Source organism: Theobroma cacao, chromosome 9 (assembly GCF_000208745.1).
Source record: "Theobroma cacao cultivar B97-61/B2 chromosome 9, Criollo_cocoa_genome_V2, whole genome shotgun sequence".
Classification (NCBI taxonomy): Eukaryota; Viridiplantae; Streptophyta; class Magnoliopsida; order Malvales; family Malvaceae; genus Theobroma; species Theobroma cacao.
The window spans coordinates 9,399,791-9,415,738 of NC_030858.1; the positions used below are offsets into that span (position 1 = coordinate 9,399,791).

General features: G+C 31.2%; 1 long non-coding RNA gene across 1 annotated transcript; it reads right to left on the reverse strand.

Annotated features, from left to right (window-relative positions):
- Window positions 418-1,729, reverse strand: LOC108663480. Its single transcript, XR_001929541.1, has 2 exons — window positions 1,562-1,729; window positions 418-1,424 (listed from the first exon to the last, which is right to left on the reverse strand). It is a non-coding gene; the product is annotated as an uncharacterized LOC108663480 (long non-coding RNA).

The window sequence follows — 15,948 nt, forward strand, 5'->3', positions numbered from 1 at the left end:
TACTTTTATGCCAGATCAACTTACATAATTAACTGCTAGGTATCGAGTGTCGAATTACTTCCCATCCATTTCTAGTGGTAAACTCTCCATTTGATATAGGTACCCAATAAGCAACATCATCCTTGGAGCTATTGACAGGAATTCATAAAATATCACTAATCACAGACTCTGGATGAACTCTAAGTTTATCCACATCCCAATTATTATTGTTATAAAAATAATAAACTTGAGTCATGGAATGAATAAAAGAAGGGGAAAACGTTACCAATGGTTGTTCACCCATCCAACAGTCATACCAGAAAAATAATTCTCTTTTACCAATTCGCCATCTGGTGTTTTGCTTTGTGATAGTGTTACCTCCTAACATCCATTTCCAAACTTGGGAATCATGGGATTTAGTAGTGATATTCATTGGGACACGACAAGCACAATACTTAGCTTTCATAAATTTTGTCCAAAGGCTATTACAAGTTTTAAATCTCCACCACAGCTTCACTATAATTCGGTATCACATCTGTAAACATTTTTAAAAGAAACAAGAAAATCAGACCATATATACTAGAATTGTTGTTTCTAGTACGTTAAGACAAGGTCAAAGAGGGGCGGTGAAATTTGAACTTTAGCTTAGGTGATGAGACGACTAGGAAAGAGTCAGTACTTGAGCGAGCCTTAATATGCTCATATTAACTCCCGTCCCGGAGAAAATCGAGGAAACTTCTCTTTATTGGTGACAACTTTTGCAACATTTTTATTTATGATTTTTCCCGACTGTGTGATTGATTTTCCTGATTTTTCTTGGAGCTCAAAATTATAGGATACTCAAGTTCTGAATGCTCTAGTTCAAATTTCCAGTTCAATGTCCTGCGTATGGATAATGAAGCTACATTAACTATAACGGGGATACCAATTCTCAATTAATATTGGTCTATGGTAACTCTGGAGGAGGCAATTTCTAGGTAGTGAGTTGTGGAGCAAGCCAAGAGGGACCAAAATATTCTGATGTCGAGATCATGTGCTATGTGAGCCCAGTTCAGATAATGAAGGTAAAGATCAGCTGGCTAATCAGAAGGTTGCTCACAAGAGCTAGCTATACTGTGAAAATGAGCCAACAAACCTAGGTGAGGCTTGAGGAATTATGGAATCCATAGGCCGAACATGAAGACTGATTGAAGCAAGCTTGGACGCCTTCAATTCATTGGTCTAACGACAACTCATTTTCAAGTCATAGTGAGCCCAGCACCATCGAGCTTGGAGACTCGTTGGAAGCACGGCTCGAACCTCCTCCTAGTGATGATCTACCAAACCAGCCGCTAGTGCCCATGCCTACTAATTTCAAAAGAGCCCCTTGTCCATCAACTCATACACATTCAGACGCGGGAAGGAAATTGCTCACACTAAGGTAGATTCGGAAACTCCAGAAAAGGCTAAAATTTCAAACAAAGCAAAAAACATAAGAAATTGGTGGAACTACCTGGAAGAAATCGAAGAAAAAATTTATGGAAAAATTGGCTAAAAAAAGAAGCAAATGAAAATGAAGATAAAGGGTGCAGCGAGTCAATACCTAAACAACCTAGTTGCAAACTCCTCTCTCTCCAACGATAACTTCATCAATTGAAACGCCATTATCAAACGGGAAGTCGGAGAGATCCAGAAAGTTGGAAATAGTTGGGTCTTTCTCCCCAAGATGGAGAGTAGCTTGTCATTGACCGACTCATTCACCCTAAATCAGCCAACGCCCAGTGAAGGGGTAAAGGCATAAGTAGACCTGACAATTCGTGTTTTCGTGTCTTAAACGTGTCAGACACGTTTAGACACGAAACACGTTAAGACTAAATACGAACACAACACATTTAATATTCGTGTCTTAAATTTAAAACACGTACACGTATACGTTTAATACACGTGTAACATGACAAGACACGATTTACACGTTTATTAAACGTGTCAATATACGACACGACACTATTAATAATACGTTTAACACGATTAACATGTTTAACATGATTAACACGTTTAACACGATTAAATAAAAATATTTATAATTAAATATAATTTTATTATTTAAATTTAAAATTTATAATTATAAAAATAATTATAACAAAAAAATAATAATAATAACATCAAATATAATAAAATTTAATATAAATAACATATATAAAATTCATTATCATATATAAGGTTAAAATACACATCAAATAATTATTAAAAATTATTTATATAAGGTTAAAATAGTCTTTAACTATTAATATTTAATAGGTTAATAAACGTATCATGTATACATATTTAAATATGATAACACGATTAAGTAAACGTATTTAAACGTGTTTGTCGTGTCTGACACGTTAAGATACAAAAATTTCTGTGTCTTAACATGTCAGATATGATTAGACACGAAACACGTTAAGGATAAACTCAAAACCTGTTTAACTCGTATCTTCTCGTGTCGTGTTAACGTGTCGTATCTAAAATTGTCAGGTCTAAGCATAAGTCACTTTTATCTAACTTTAGCAATTTTATTATTGACTAATAAATGTTTCGCGATGCTAGCTTCTGAGTTTTACTTTACCGTTTTTGGATGCTGTTTTATGCTTGGTTGCACCTTTTTGCATGGATCCTTTTGTGTTCTTATTCTGGATTTTGATGTTGGTACAATTATTTCATGACATTTAATTGCTCATATTGGGTTGGATAGTTTCCCCACCGACATATTGTATTTCTCCAACACTTGTCTCCTTCACTGGTTCGTTGAGGTATTATGAAGCTGCTATCATGGAACGTAAGAGGTTTGAGAACTTGCCTGAAAACGAGGATGGTCAAAAAATTAATTGCGCCATCGGAGTCGACATGGTGCTCCTACAAGAATTAAACTTTCCATCCTATTGTCAGGAGAATTCCCAAATTATGGCCATATGATAATTTGATTGGGTCACATCACCGACAGCTAGGAGATCAGGCAGACTAATAATTATGTGATACACGTCCTCCTTATACAAAAATGTTGAAATTATCAGAAAGGGGAATGACTCTCCCTTGACTTTGACTGCATCATAATCAATGTCTGCGCGCAATGCTGATCAAAGGAAAAACCACAACTTGGGAAGGAGCTATTCTCACTAAAGGCAAGCAGTAGAGGTGGCAAGTTGTGTTCGCGTATTTAATGTTGTCAGATTAATATAAGATATTAATGATTATTTGAGTAAATATGAATACAATACAAATAATTATTTATATTAAAATTTAAAACACTTATATAAAAACAATAATTAATCATGTAACACGACACAATTAATATATTTATTAAATATTTTAAATTTTTTTTCTAGACACGACACAATATGAAAGTACGAATAATGATTAACACATTTAACATGTTTAATACGTTTTACACATTTACACAATTAAATTACAAATATTTAATTTTATCATTCAAATTTAAATCAATAATTACAAAAATAACTATAACAAAATTAATAATAACATCAAATATAATAAAATTTAACATAAATAACACTTATTAACATCTACCCTAAAAATACTAATAATATCTAAAATCATCCATAATTTTCAACCATAATTAAATACATATCAACCATGAACAATTCCAAACACCAAACCATAAACAATACCTAACACCAAACCAAAATCGAAATATCTCTTACCAATGTCATATCATTCCAGTGTCCCAAAACTTAACAATGAAATGGAAACAATATATTAATAAATTGGATCAAAAGAAAAAATATTAAATAAAATTTAAAATTTAAAATTTAGTTTAAAGCATTACCTTTTAGTGTTAATCTTTGACATCAATCATAGATCATTATGTTGATACCATCTCTTCCTTGCTAATATAAAAGTCATGACATCTGTGGTAAGGTTGTTCAACTCTGTTTCTACAGATTCTACAATATAAAAAATGTTCATTAGAAACATAAATAAATCAAACTTACTCTAATCATGCATTTAAACACAAGAAACATAACTAAAAACAAAATTAAAGAATGAGAATGTATTACCCATTTTCCCAAATAGCCAATCTTTAGAACATAAAATTGCCTCCGCAACATCTGGTTTAAGTGAGATCCAATATTGATCAAGAACTATACTACCAACACTAAAACCATATTTCGGAAGCCATTGTGGATACAAGAATGGCCAAGACAAACAAGCCATGGCATCAACCTCAAGATAATGGAACTAATTTGTCTTCTAATATTGTAAAATATCCAATTCTATTGTCGCATCAATTTTTTGTTCATCCAAACATTGCTCTAGTTAAGAATTGTTGCTGGCAACCTTAAACTTACGTTAAAAATTCTCAAACTTCTAATTAACAAAAACAAAACAATTAAAAAAATCAAATAAAAAACAACAAATAATATTTCAAAACTAAAAAGAATTACCTTTAAGGACTCCATTCTCCTCGTTTCCAACTTTCTCCCAAAAGGTAAGTCATAAAAAGTGTGATTTAAAGATGATGATGGACTATCAAAAACCTTGACGACATATTCATTATAAAGAGCAAATAAATGATCTTTAACGTTTTTTAATGCAACTGAATTTCTCCTATAAAGCTTCGTGTAACTCTATTCCACAAATTGAATCTTGTATCGAGGATCAAATATCTCAACTATAGCTAAATCATACTAAATTCATATCAATACTTGTCAAACTTATGAAACATTTCAGTAGCAATAGTTTTCAGGTACATATCATCCCTACTCATATGTTCTTGCAAGGTTATGCATGCCATGAATACCGAAGGAAAATACAAGTTGGCTGTGGGATACTTTGTTTTAGAAAACACACAAGTAATATCATAAAAGACATTTAAGAGCTTTCTAAGTTTCTCAACTCTATCCCATTCATCTCTAGATGAACAAGTCTTAAAATTTGAATCATTAATTTCAAAATGAGAAAAAGCCAACTAAAAATAAAATGCACTTTCAAGCATGAGAAATGTGGAGTTATGTTGGTCCTAATGGAGTGCTAAAGGAGAGTGAATAACACTTTTAAAAAATTTTGATGGAAACTTTTAAGGTTGAAGAACTATCGAAGGATTTTGAAAAGAAGAGTTTAAAACTTATAAAGGCAGAAAATTACCAAGTAAAGAGAAGTGGACAAAACACAAGTATTTATAGTGGTTCCATTCATTTAACCTACATCCACTCCCTTGATCTCCCAATCAAGGATTTTCAACCCAACTTCACTAAACCAGTGGAATTGATAGCTTCCACCAAGCTTTTACAAGAAGAGCTTCTAACCCAAGCTCAAAACTCTTACAAGATTTGCTATGCTTTCCTAAGCTTAATCGACCCCTTAGAGTGTCTCTCACACTTCAAGTAAACAAAAAATAAAGAAAAGGTGAATTACAATTGATCACTTAACTGATTTAAGATGTACAAAGTTATGATTAAACACTTTTTCAAAGGTTGTGAGTGAAATAAAAGTGTCAAGAGAAGGTTTTTGGTCTTCTAAACTCAAAATCACTTTAAATGACTTCTTTCCACCATTTTTGACCATTTGAATTTCTATTTATACTTGGAAGATAGTTTCTAGCCGTTAGAAATAGTTTTGGAGCAAAAATAGTCATTATTTTGTCTTCTAGCGACTATTTTCAAATAGGCAGACAAGATTTCGTTAACTGGTTACAAACAAGCTCTAACCGATTAGCCCTTATCTGACTTGCACTGTATAGCAACTCTATTTACTGTGTTAACTGATCAAATGAGGCTCTAACTAATTAAAAAATCTCTGTTTTCAAAGTTCTCTACTTAACAGACTTCCTTTAATTGGTTAACCTCCCCTTAATTGATTGAAGCTTCACTTCCTTTAACTTTAACCGATTAACATTATCTTTAATCAATTAGAAAATCTTTGAATTTGAATTTCTCCATTTTGGCTTCCTTCAACGGTCAACGTTATTTTAAATTTGGATTTTAGCGCTTGAAAGTACTTCAGGTCTTGTGCTTTAATCGATTAATCCCATTCCTTAACTAATTAACATGCTTTTGTCTTTAACTTCCAGCACCTTCTCCATCAGTTAAGCTTGGTGCTAACTGATTAAGGCCTTTCTGTCTTACTTTTATCCAGTGCCTATTTATGCCTTAACTAGTTAAGGCTTCATGTTAACCAGTTAATAGTTTTTTGTCTTCGTTAATCTTTTTTCTTTCTTTCTTTATTTAACTGATTAACCCATCTTCAAACTTAGTAAGCTTCTTGACTTGCCTTTAATTGACAAATATATTAAAGAATTTAAGCTTTCTTCTACACACTTAAATAATATAATAGGACACCAATGAATGGGAATGTTTTGCTATAATAAAAAACATATATAGTCAACATTCTCTTTCTCTTATTTTTGATGATGACAAAACACTCTTAGATTAAAAATGTAATGTCTATGTTTAGTGTGAATGCTTTAAATCTTTACGCATAATGAGGATTGCTCCAGCTTAGTTACTGCATCTACTTTTCTTTAAAGATTTGCAATAAAATATTTATAATATCCATAGTAGCTAAACAAGATATACAATATCTATAGTAGTTAAACAAGATATATTGAATATTCATAATAACTAGCACATAATATTCAACAAAATCATAACTAAGCATCACACATAAGTTAAACATAAAGACTTATCAAACTCTATTTAACTTAGTTTTCCTACTCTCTCTTTTTGTCATCATTAAATAAGATATTCAAAACTTCCCCTTAACGTGTGCATCTAGATTTTCCTTTAATCTTTAAATTAGACTTTAATGAATGGGAATCATAAGCAGTCTTACAATTAAATCATACAAGCTTATAGATATAGTTCAATAACTTCAGGAGTCAAGCTTGTAACTATGTAAAAACAAATATATGAAAGTTAAATCATTTGAAGTACTTGTCATGCATCACTCAAATAATGTTCAAGCAAATTTGATCATTTTGTCATAATCAAAACTATAATAATTTTAAAGCTAATAATCTCTCCCTTTTTGATATAACAAAACTATGAGCATAATTTACATTTGAAATGATTTTAAAATCTCCCCCTCAACATATGTATAAAATTAAATTTGCTCATAAACCTTCTCCCCCCTTTTTGTTATATAAAAATCATCAAGAATATAAGCATTAAAACCATGAATATGTAACCATAAAGCCACCAAGTCATCATATATATGCACTTAATATCCTCAACCAAGCCATTAAAAAATATGACCATTAAACACATTCAAGTATTAATTCATCAAGAGAATCATCAATAAGAATGCCACATGTATATATATCTATAAGTGAAATGTAGACATAACATTTATGAAGTTCAAGAAAGATAGGCATAAAAATGTTCAATAAGCACATAAATCGTATTTCAGCTCTAATACCAAGTATTAAAGCTCAATGTACCAATTGATAGATATAAGTAAAATCTCCCCCTTTGTAAAAGCACAATATCAATTATGAGAGATGGAATCATTTTAAAGCTCATTATATCAATTGGTAAAGCACTAGTAAAGACTCCCCTATCATTAAACATCCCTAGCATATCAACTTCAAGGCTTAATCACATTGAAGAAAGATATGATCAGTTTAAAGCTCAAGTGATAAGAGACAATTTTAAAGCTTGATGCTAATTATAAAGCTAAATACTACTTGAGAAAACTTAAGGCTTGATACCAATTATGCATTTCAACATTCAAGTTTTAGTGAGAAGCAATATAAGGCACAATATCAATTTTGGTGTTTAGAAAGATGTTACCAATAGTGAAGAACACCAAATGTTGAATTGTCACTAAACCTTGTTGTTAAAGATCTCAATTCCTCATGAAATCAATGACAATGATTAACTCCCCCTTAAGAAATTATAAGCTCAACACAAATTGTTAAAGATCCTTAATAGATCAAATATTAGGAGAGAAATCATGACTTTAAATCAAGTTTAAAGTGTATTTTAAAAGCAAGTTTAAAAGCACAAAACTATTTTAATCGATTAAAGTTAACTTTAATTGGTATAAATCTTCTGACTTTAAATCTCAACTTTACACAGAAGTAAATTAATTAATTTAAAGGACTTTTTAATCAATTAAAATGAACACACTCTAGTCCAGAATCATTTTAATCAATTAAAACATAATTTTAACCAATTGAAACCCCATTCTAAGCACATGAAACAACTTTTAATTGATCAAAACAAGAGATTAAAGCATATTTGATATAAAAATTCATCAAAAACATCTTCAAATCAATTCAATCAAAGAGAGCAAAAAGGTTTAATCTCTATTTTCAAAATTTTGCACTTAAAACACACAAGATTTAAACTGGATATGCTTTGTGTAAAGTCATGATCTCAATGTCACTCAATTTTGTTTAATTATGCTCTAAATGATTTATGAAATATGCAATTAGTATAATGAATCATGTTTATGCATGTTAAGGGTCATTTTCAAATATCTCACAATCATGTGCCAAAATCCCCTTATGACCATTCAAGCTTACAAGTAAGCAATGCACATCCAATAAGAACAAGTCAATAAGTATTTTCATCATGAAACAAACTTGCCCAATATTATAAACTTAAGGATAGCAAACATTTTTCTCATATAAGCTCATCTTGCTTTCAAAATTCCCATTCAAGTAGTCAAAGCTTATCATACACAATTTTAACCAACTTAAAACATTTAAATATGTCTTAAATGACAAAGCAAAGTTGTTCAAGTGGTTAAATTATTTTAGACACAAGGAAATCTCAAAGTCAAATCTTCAAACTCAATTGTCCTTGTTTATGCTACTAGGATAAGCAATTATGCAAATTAGTCTATTGATCACATTAGCCACATCTCATGTTATAAACATCAAACCTTTAATGCTTAAAATATGCTCTAAAATCATTTTTCCAAAAACAAAAATGAATCAATTTCATAAAACATGAGAAAATTATATCAAAACAATTTTTTCAAAATTAAGCAAAATCAAAAAAACAAACAAGCAACTTTTTTAAAAAAATTAAAAACTTTTGGCATAAGTATGAGGATATAATCAAGATCAAAGATAAGCATATACTCAGTATTTAGGCCCATACTCCTTTCAACATTATGCAATTTATAGCATGTATCATATCAAATCAAATTGTATAATCAAAATTTATCAATAAAGAACAAATAAGAGTAGACAAAGAATTATACACTTAATATTCAAGCAAGAAAAGGCAATCAAGTTCTCAATTAAAAAGGCAAACAAAAACCAAGCTAAATCAATCAATCTCAAGAATTTGATAACCAAGCAAAATAAAAACCAACAACCAAATATCACAATTTGACAAATAAATGACTTTTGGTATAAAAATCACCCAATTTCCATTGTATGTCTAGAAGGCATTCAATCTTCCAGAATTTGTTCCCCCTTGCTTTAGAACACCTACAAGAAACACTTTTCATATGATCTTTGGTATCCAAATTACTTTGGATTCTTGATAGTTAGTCTCACTATACAAAGTTCCTTTTATAATACACACTTGTTTAACTTTATAAGGTAGATATTTCTTAATTGAACAAGTGAGCGAAATATGACCATGAAAGTTACAAAAAATACATTTGGTCGTCTTTGAAAGTGGGAATTCATGAAAACTTTTTGCTTTTCATTTGTCAAATCTTCAAGCTTTATCTAAATTCTCTTTTCTCAAAACAATCTTTGCTTTCATTAGGAAATCATTTTCAACATTAAATTTTGAAATCATTTTCTTGTATTTCAAATTCATTTTGTCATATTGACATAAATATTTTCAAACTTTTTGCCAATGAATACAACTTTGTTAAATCAATGTCAATCACATGGCATGCATGAGAATAAAAAAAAACTCAAAATCCTCTATCACAAAGTTGAATAATGCTCAATTAGACATGCTTTAGGCCTTTAACAAGTAATGCTTGATTTGAATTTAAGAAGTGTTACCAATGGTTCCAATTCCTTGGATGATACCTTTTGAGTTATCACCAAAAGAGGCACTACCACCACTTTTCTTTTTATCAAGCTTGACAAACGAAGTTCCATTTCCATTCATGTACTTTGAACAGCCACTATCCAAGTACCAAGGTTGTCTCTTCTTTGGTTGAGCTTTCAAACATTGTTCTTTTTCCACTTGCTCAAACTACAAAACAATTTTTCATTTCTTTTTCAAAAGTACCCATACTTTGAAGGGTCTTTAGGGGTTAGTAGGTACATAAAAACCTTTAGGCTCCCAAACCATCTTGGTTTTCGGAAGTTATGACCCTTATGATAACAATCATAAAAGGTATAACCTCTATTGCCATAAACATAACAATGGAATGAAGATGCATCATTTTTCCTTCTAAAAACAACATTTCTTTTTGGTTTTTGCTCTTTGTACAACTTTAGTTTTGATCTCTCTTCTAACCTTTAAGAGCAACATTCTTATCCAATGCCTTTTGCAAGGCCTCAATTTTGCTCTTAGTTCCAACTTTAAAGATTCAAATTTTGTTTTGGAATACTCTAGCGCAATTTGGAAAACATGTCTTTAATCAAAATCAAATTTAAAATCACATTTAATCTTTTCTAATTTATCCTCTAAAGATAAAGTTTTCTTTTTCAAAACCTTATATTTTAAAGTTAACTTCTCAAATTCAATATATAAACAATCATACTCATTTTGAAATTCATCATAAAAAAATTAGATAACTCAAAAATTACCTCATAGTTCTTCATCTTTGGCTATCAAGCAAAAGTTGGTTTTTACCTCTATTTCTTCTTTAGTTTCCTTCCTTTCTTCTTCTTTTTCTTCTTTTCCTTCATCCCTTGCTCACATGTGATGAGTGAGCCACATATCTCATTTAGGGTGATGACATTAAAATCTTTGGCTTCTCGAATTGTTGTCACCTTTTGTTTCCAAGCCTTTTATAAGCTTTTAAGCAACATCTTTACCACTTCATGTTCAGGAATTTCTTTCCTAAGTTGCTTAAGCATGTTGACAATGTTGGTGAACTGATCATACATGGTTATGTCTTTTCTTGGTCCCATCTTGAGCATCTCGTAGCTATGAGTGAAAAGAGCAATATTAGACTCCTTAACTTGTAAAATCCCTTCATAAATGATCTTCAACTTCTCCTAGATTTCTTTAACTGTTGTACAAGTAGAAACTTTCTTGAACTCATTGAAATTTAGTGCACAATGGAGAGTGTTTATAGCTTTGAAGTTTATTTGCACTTTTCTCATTTCAACTTCAGTCCACTTATTTCTAGTTTTAGTAGTTTTCTCACTAATTACAAGATCAAATTTTGTAAAAAACATAAGGACCTCTAGTGATGACATCCCACATTCTATAATCAACAGCCTTTATGTAGATAGAGATCCTAGTACTCCAGAATTCGTAGTTTATTTCATCAAATAGAGGAAGCCCATTTGTGGATTGCCCTTCTACAATGTTAAAACTTTGGGTAGCCATTAGATCTACCCCTTAAGATGTTAAGCCTAAATTTTAAGGGTCAGGCTTTGATACCATTTGTTGGTCCCAATAGAGTGTTAGAGGGGGATGAATAGCACTTTAAAGAAATTTGATGGAAACTTTTAAGGTTGAAGAACTTTTAAAGGATTTTGAAAAGAAGAGTTCAAAACTTGTAAAGGTAGAAAATACCAAGTAAAAAGAAGTGGACAAAACACAAGTATTTATAATTGTTCGATCCCTTTGACCTACATTCATTACCTTGATCTCCTAATCAAGAATTTTCAATCGAACTTCATTAAACCAATGGAATTGATAGCTTCTACCAAATTTTTACAAGGAGAGCTTTCTAACCCAAGCTCAAAACTCGTACAAGATTCCCTATGCTTTCCTAAGCTTAGTCTACCCCCTTAAAGTGTCTCTCACACTCTAAGTAAACAAGAAATAGAGAAAAATGAAGTACAATTGATCACTTAGCTGATCTAAGATGTATAAAGTTAAGCTCAAAAACGTTTTGCAAAGGATGTGAGTTAAATACAAGTTTAAAGAAAACGTTTTTGGTTTTTTAAGCTCAAATCACTTTGGATGGCTTATCTCCACCATTTTTGACCATTTGAACCTCTATTTACACTTGGAGGATAGTTTCTAGCTATTAGAAATAGTTTTGGAGTAGAAATAGTTGTTATTTTGTCTTTTAGTGACTCTTTTCAAATAGACATAAAGAGTTTCGTTAACTAGTTACAAGTAGGCTCTAACTGATTAACCTTTTTTTGACTTGCCCTATTAGGTAGCTCTGTTCATAGTGTTAACCAAGTAAGAAATCTATATTTTCAAAGTTCTCTATCCAGTAAACTTCCTTTAATTGGTTAACCCTCCCATTAACTGATTAAGGCTTTACTTCCTTCAACTTTAATCGATTAACATCAGCTTTAATCAATTAGAAAATCTTTGAATTTGAATTTCTCCATTTTAGCTTCCTTTAACAGTCAACGTTTTTTTAAATTTAGATTTTTGGTGCTTGAAGGTACTTCAGGTCTTATGTTCTAACCGAATAATCCCATTCCTTAGTCGATTAACATGCCTCTATCTTTAACTTCTGGCACTTTCTAAATCAGTTAAGCTTGGTGTTAACTGATTAAGACTTTTTTGTTTTGCTTTTATTCAGCGCCTATTTATGCCTTAACTGGTTAAGTCTTCATGTTAACCAATTAATAGTTTTCTGTCTTCACTAATCACTTTCTTCTTTCTTTCTTTAATTGATTAACCTATCTTCAAAATTAGCAAGCTTCTTGACTTGCCTTTAATTAACAAATATATTAAAGAATTTAAGCTTTCTTCTGCACACTTAAATAATATAATTAGACACCAATGAATGGGAATGTTTTGTTATCATAAAAAATACATGAAGTCAACATTCTCTCTCTCTTATTTTGAATGATGACAAAACACTCATAGGTTAAGAATGCAATGTATATGTTTAATATGAATGCTTTAAATCTTTACGCATAATGAGGATTGCTCCCCCTTGGTTAATGCATCTACTTTTCTTTAAAGATTTACAATAAAATATTTATAATATCCATAGTAGCTAAACAAGATATACAATATCCATAGTAACTGAGCAAGATATATTGAATATCCCTAATAATTAGTACATAATATTCAACAAAACCATAACTAAGCATCACACACATAAATTTAACATAAAGACCTATCAAACTCTATTTAACTTAATTTTCCTTCTCCCTCTTTTTGTCATCATTAAATAAGATATTCAAAACTCCCCTTTATTGAGTGCATTTAGATTTTTCTTTAATCTTTAAATTAGACTTTAATGACTAGGGAATCATAAGCACTCATACAACTAAGTCATACAAGCTTATAGATATAGTTCAATAAATTCAAGAGTCAAGCTTGTAACTATGCAAGAACAAATATATGAGAGTTAAATCATTTCAAGAACTTGTCAAGGATCACTCAAATAATGTTTAAATAAATTTGATCATTTTTTCATAATCAAAACTATAATAATTTTAGAGCTAACAAGTTCCACCTAGTTGGAACATCTTATTTTAAGCCTCTTTTTGCATTCAAATGCATTATGTTCACGCACTCCAGAAACGTTTGCTTTTTCTCTGTAGAACATTTCATGTACTTAATACTTTCCCTCACTTTTCGATAACACTATCAACTTCTTTCAAACCATTTTGCACAATCATATTAACAAAATGAGCATAACATCTTATATGAAAAACTTACTACCTCCTAAAAGTGGCTTTACCATATTCAAATGCACTTTCAACTTTTAAATAAAAGTATCATTTGCAAAAGCATTATCCAATGTCATTGAAAACAATTTACTTTCAATTCCTTATTCAATTAACAGTGCATGAACCTTTTCACTCAACGCAACTCCATTATATGGAAGTAGCATAAAGGAAAAACTAAAGATTATTTTCTATAGAACCTAATTTTTGTCAACAAAATTAGCAGCAAGACATATATACTCATCAGTAGTGACAGAAGTCCAAAAATCAGAAGTCAAACAAATCTTACTAGGTGTTTCATGAAGCAAGCTTTTTATCTCACATACTTCTTTTTTATATATCTTAAGTATATTAGCTTTAATGAGGTTCCTAGAGAACAAAACAACATTCTCACACAAATGAGTCAACACAATCCTCATGCCATTAATACACTCCACAAATGATAAAAACAAATTATGCATCATAATTGCAGCTACCACTAATTCATGAAACTTTTCAAGATCAAACTTTGAATTCCTCATTAACATTGAACCATGTTCTTTAGAAAAAATCATCTAACCTATATCACGTGTGTCTCTCCTAACACATTTTTCATTATGACGTTTCATATTACTTGTCCCATACTTGCTTTCACAATTTAGAACATAGCCACGAGGCTTGCACTTTGTTTGCAGTTTTCCATCAATTGGGTTCTTTTCTGACAAACGTTCAAAAAAGGTCCAAACTTTTGAAGTTAACTCTTTTTTTTTTTTACATTGGCATGGCTTTTCTCCATCAATCTATTCTGCCTCAACCTCATTTATCTTTACACAATCATTAGTAGTTTCCCCTACAAAATGAACATTCGATTCAAGAGAAATATCAAGATTGTTAGATTCCATCTGCAAACATCAACAGCATAAATAACATCAGTAAGCAAAAATATGCAGCACTATAAAAACATGCATAAGATGATAAGCAATATGCTCATGAAAAGAAATAGAGCACACAACAGCAAGCCAAAAATAAATAAAAATTTTCATCTTTCATCTTTGCAGAATAACATAATAGTAATAATGTTCTACATGTTTTTTACATTAGTCTAAAATTGACTAGCAAATTAGAGTTGTCACGACCCGGAACTCCCATTGAGCCTGTGTCAACCGCCGCGAGGTCCCTATAGGCACTCATTACCCCGAATGCCGATCGAAACCCTGCAAGGCTTAGCATCAGCTTTCGCATCTCTCCGGTGATCGACAGTTATTAAATCTCACATTTCAAGAAATTTTAAGTCATTTCCAAATCAAAACAATAAAATATTACTTTCTGGCTCACAGGGGCATTTTCGTCATTTTTCTTCAAAAATATCAAAACTAGCCAAAATTATAGTATAAAAGCTAAATATATTCATACATACTTTAAATCAAATAACTGAAGAATAAAATTACTTTTACAGCGACACGTGGGCCCTCAACTGACTAAGAAGATGTAGGGCTACGAACTCTTACTTTCTAGGATGCAACTCCGAGATTAATTCTCATCTTAATCAACTATCAACAAACTGTCCTGAGCCTTAAAAATGTATAGGAAGAATGGGTGAGATTTTATAATCCCAGTGAGTAAACAGATACCATCTAAAGTATCTAAAGCCGAGTAAATAGAGACAATAAAATATCCCATCCCAATATGCATTTCATAACTTAGAAATTTATTCCATCCTATGAAAACAATTATAATTCAATTAAAATGATTTTCAAGGCTTATGTTTCTCATAAAATTTGGCTCATGCCAAAACTCATCCTCGGGGATACTTGATCGTCATCAAAGCATCCACTCGAGTCCGCCAAGGCTATTAAAACAACTTATTCATATAAAACAGTCGTCCCTTGGCATTGGCTGAATCTCACTTTCACGTGGTGGTAAATCGTGAAGTGGACTCAAACACTTCCATAAGAGTTACCCTACGCGCCTCTTCCACAGAGGTAAAATAAATTAGCCGGGTTTACCGAGCTCTTCTAATAGGATGGTCCACGAAAACCCTCCACTGCAGTGTAGGTCAGCCCCACCATAATCATAAAATAGTTTAACAGCATAACAAGGTAATTTTTTTTATAATAACTAATTTGCACGGCAAACCACAATTCATGTAATTTCAATACAATAAACCAGCCAAGCATGCTCACACTATCATAAGCCATTTGAATTAAAAATACAATTCATACTTAACAACCACAGTCTCCATGTACTCTATTTAAAAAAAA